This window comes from Hipposideros armiger, unplaced genomic scaffold (assembly GCF_001890085.2).
Source record: "Hipposideros armiger isolate ML-2016 unplaced genomic scaffold, ASM189008v1 scaffold_739, whole genome shotgun sequence".
Classification (NCBI taxonomy): Eukaryota; Metazoa; Chordata; class Mammalia; order Chiroptera; family Hipposideridae; genus Hipposideros; species Hipposideros armiger.
This window is the reverse complement of record NW_017732089.1, coordinates 968,132-972,389: the sequence shown is the minus strand read 5'-3', so window position 1 is coordinate 972,389 and position 4,258 is coordinate 968,132. Positions and strand designations below refer to the sequence as shown.

The 4,258-nt window shown below is 43.6% G+C and overlaps 1 long non-coding RNA gene across 1 annotated transcript in view; it reads left to right on the top strand.

The window, feature by feature from the left end:
- LOC109373653 (uncharacterized) overlaps positions 1–4,258 on the top strand; it is a 23,356-nt gene that overhangs the window by 12,522 nt on the left and 6,576 nt on the right. The window contains exon 2 of the long non-coding RNA XR_002122264.1: positions 2,732–2,846. This is a non-coding gene — a long non-coding RNA (uncharacterized LOC109373653). The remainder of the gene's footprint in view (positions 1–2,731; positions 2,847–4,258) is intronic.

Genomic DNA, 4,258 nt, shown 5'->3' with positions numbered 1-4,258 from the left:
AAGTATTTTTGGAATGGTGTTCACCAGTCTGGGAGTTTACACCCCTCCCTCGTCCACCTCTCCATTAAATCTTCATCAACTCCAGACTTTATATGGGTGGTCTCCACATTGACTGTGTGTGGGTTGAATGCAGTGAAAAGAAGTTATGAGCAAGAATAGAGCAGCCCAAGCCCTAAGCCATGGTGAGTCGTGTGCAAATTCAACAGGCAAATGACAGGGAGACCGGAAGAAGGGTAGGACAGTTGTTTGAGCTGAGGAAGAGTTACAAAGACAAGGCCCCCATCGCGGGTGGTGGCAGAAGGAATGAAAGCTGAGAAACCAACACGGGGCTGGAATCAGAAGACCTGAGATCTAATCTTTAGTCTGCCACTAAATCACTATCTCCTGACTTAGGCTTGCTTCCTTATCTTTGAATTGGACAGCCTGCGTAGTACCTGCCAGCAGTGATGGAAGAAATACCAGGAATCGAGAACCACATTCTCTAAGCAGGTGTGGGATCCAGGGAAGAAGGAGTCACAAGTGACATGAGGTTTTGGTGCTAGCTGATGGGAGAAGGGGGAGGGCTAAGGAGAAAGGAAGTCAGCTTTGGGTGTAAGGAGGCCCTCGGAGATTATAAATTCTGGTCTTGGTGTTTATTTTGAGATAAATATATTAGTTTCCTATTGCTTCTGTACCAATTACCACAAATTTAGTGGCTTAAAATAACATATTATTTTACAGTTCTTAAAGTCAAGAGTCTAAAATGAGTCATTAGTGTACGTTTGTTCCTTTTGGCAGCTATAGGGAGAACCCATTTCCTTGCTGTTTCCAGTTTCTGGAAAGTGCCTGCGTTCCTTGGCATGTGACCCCACATCACCCCAATCTCTGCTTCCACCCTCACATGTCCTTCTCTGACTCTGACCTCCTGCCTCCTCTTATTAGGACTCTTGTGATGACATTGGGCCCACAAGTATGACCCAGGATAACCTCCCATTCTCAAGACCCGTAATGTAGTCACATGTGCAAAATCCCCTTTGCCATGTAAGGTAACATCGTCACAGATTTGAGGAATTAGGATGGGAGCATACTGGAGGGAGAGGGCATTATAGTGGAAATGCCCAACAGGTTCTAGGATATCATGAAGAGTCTAGAGCAGCAGTTCTCAACCTATGGGTTGCGACCCCTTTGGGGGTCAAACGACCCTTTCACAGGGGTCACCTAAGACCATCGGAAAACAAAACGATATTTACATTACGATTCATAACAGTAGCAAAATTACAGTTATAGAGTAGCAACGAAAATAATTTTATGGTTGGAGGTCACCACAACATGAGGAACTGTATTAAGGGGTCGCAGCATTAGGAAGGTTGAGAACCACTGGTCTAGAGAGAGGTCAGTTCAAAAAAGAAATGGTGGGAGGAAGAAGAGGGGATGAGTGCACAGTCAGAGACCTGAGAGCAGGGCACAGAGGGCAGAGAACTAAAGCCTAAGGAAAACCCACTCCCTTGCAGTTTTTCCACACATGTGTGCAGAGAGCCTCCTCTGGGCTAGGAGAGGACTGGCTGCCATGGAGAACACAGAGACTAGTCGAGAGAAAGTGTACTCTAGAGGAGCTCACCACCAGGTTGTGCACAGAGATCATGATGGAGCTCAGTGAGTCACGCGTGAGAGAGTTAAACAAGGTAATCCACGGAGGAGTGAAGGAAGGCTTCATGAAGTGGTGGCATTTGAGCTTAGTAAGAGGAGCAATGAAGAACTTTCTAGAAGTGAAAGGAGTGAACCAAGATTGTATAGCACCAGAGACACTGAGGGAAAAGTGTCTAGGAAGAAGGATGGTTGGCAGCAGCATCAAGGAGAAAACAATACTCAAAACAGCCATTGGTGTCGTGGCTGGAAGGCCCTTAGTGGCCTTAAGAGTGTGGGTCCTGCCTCCCACAGCAGGGATAAGCAATCCCAGGAATATGGGTTTGGGGGGCGTCATTCGCTTACCAGGACCCTGCAGGTTCAAATCTAACCACCAGGGGGGGCACACGAGCCAAAGTGGACTCATCCTGAACTGGGGTCTTTTCCAGAAACAGGATGCCCTGAGGGAAGAGAGGAAAAGTTTTCCCAATCCAGCACCACAAAGCCTGGAAGGCCTCATGCCTCCTCCATGTGATCTCTGACTCAGGGGCTTACCCAGATTTTCCCTATCCAGCTAAAGCAAACCATATTTTTTCCATCTTTCCTTTTCCTGGCTGCCTGTAGAACTAAATGCCTGTAACAAACACACTTTGGCCCAGAGGCTTATTGCACCATGGAATATCAGAATGGAGGGGACATCTAATCCAAAATGCTCATTGTACAGATTGAGGCCCAGAGAGAGCCTGCAACTTGTCCAAAATAAACCAAAGGGTGGGACCAAGAATAGAAGTCAGATCTCCTTGCTCACAACTATAAGGACTCCTTTGATTATATGCAATTTGGTGCCTAACTATAGCCCCACACACACACACACACAATTGTTTCTTGAGTGTAAATAATAAAGTAATAGTAACAATAGCCGACATTCCTTGAGCACTCTGGGGCAGGCACTGTATACTAAGTAAGCCCTGTTGGATTACTTTATTCAATACTAGCAATTACCCTAAGAAGTAGTTACTATTATAAGCTTAAACATTCACTAAACTCCTCCCAACTTGTGTTCGTTAATGGGGGGGCAGGGAGGGGGGAGAATTAGAATATAAAAAGATAAAATCTTTTCTTTCCTTAGACCTGCTCTCCCAAGATGGGTGGACTCTCTGCTGTCCAGCACAATGGGACATTGTCTGCTTTTCTGCTTCCCACAATGCCTCACGTACTCCTGTGCCCCCACCATCGTGACTGAGGTAAAGCATTACCAAAATGCTTGGCCGCGCTTGGCCACGTTTAAGGGAACCCCATTTTCTCTGCTTTGTTTTCCTCCCCCTCCTTCCTTCCCAGCCTCACCCACTATTGGTCGTCTCACCCCATGCAGCCAGCTGCCAGCGGTTTCATGCTCTGTNAAAAAATCAAAGGAGAGATAAAGAGCTTCCCAGCCAAGAAAAAACTCAAGGAGTTCATCACTACCAAACTAGTATTACAAGGAATGTTAGAGGGACTTCTTTAAGGTGGAAAGAAAAAGATCAAAATTACAAATAATAAAATGACAATAGCTATATATCTATCAACAATTAATTTCAATGTAAATGGATTAAATGCTCCAATCAAAAGATATAGGAGGGTTGAATAGATAACAAAACGCTTACATATGCTGTCTACAAGAGAATCACTTCAGATTGAAAGACACACACACACACACACACACACACACACACAGATGGAAAGTAAAGAGACGGAAAAAGATATTTCACAAAAATGAACAAACAAACAAAAAGCTGGGGTAGCCATACTTATACCAGACAAAATAGACTTTAAAACAAAGTCTATAAGAAGAGACAAAGAAGAACCCAGTAATCTTACTTCTGGGCATTTTTTCCAAAGAAATCCAAAACACTACTCGAGGGGATGTGTGCATCTATATGTTCATTGCAGCATTGTTTTACAATGGCCAAGATGCGGAGGCAGCCTGGGTGTCTGTCAATGGAAGAATGGATAAAGAGGAGGTGGTACATATAAACAATAGAATATTGCTTGGACATGAAAAGTAATGGGTTCTTGCCATCTGCAGCAGCATGGGTGGACATTGAGGGTATTGTGCTAACTAGAGTATGTCAGACAGAGAAAGACAGATGCAATGTGATTTCGCTTATATGTGGAATCTAGAAAACAAACAAACCAGAAACAAACTCATAGATACAGAAAACATTTTGATGGTTGCCAGATGGGAGGGGGTTTGGGAATGTGGGTGAAAAGGGGGAAAGGGATTAAGAAGTACAAATTGGTTGTTACAAAGTAGTCATGGGGATGTAGGGTATAGCATAAGAATATAGTCAATAATATTATAATAACTATGTATGGTGTCAGATGGGTACTAGATTTGTTGGGGAGATGACATGAAGGGTTTGGGGGGCAGGGTGAAAAAGGGTGAAGGTATTAAGAAGTACAAATTGGTAGCTACAAAATAGTCACAGGGAAGTAAAGTAAAGCATAGGGAATATAGTCAATAATGTGGCAATAACTATGTATAATGCCAGGTGGGTACTAGATTAGTCAGAGGGATCATTTTTTAAATTATATAAATGTCTAACCACTATGTTGTACTCCTGAAATTAATATAATATTGAATGTCAACTGTAATTGAAAATTTAAAAGGGGGGGG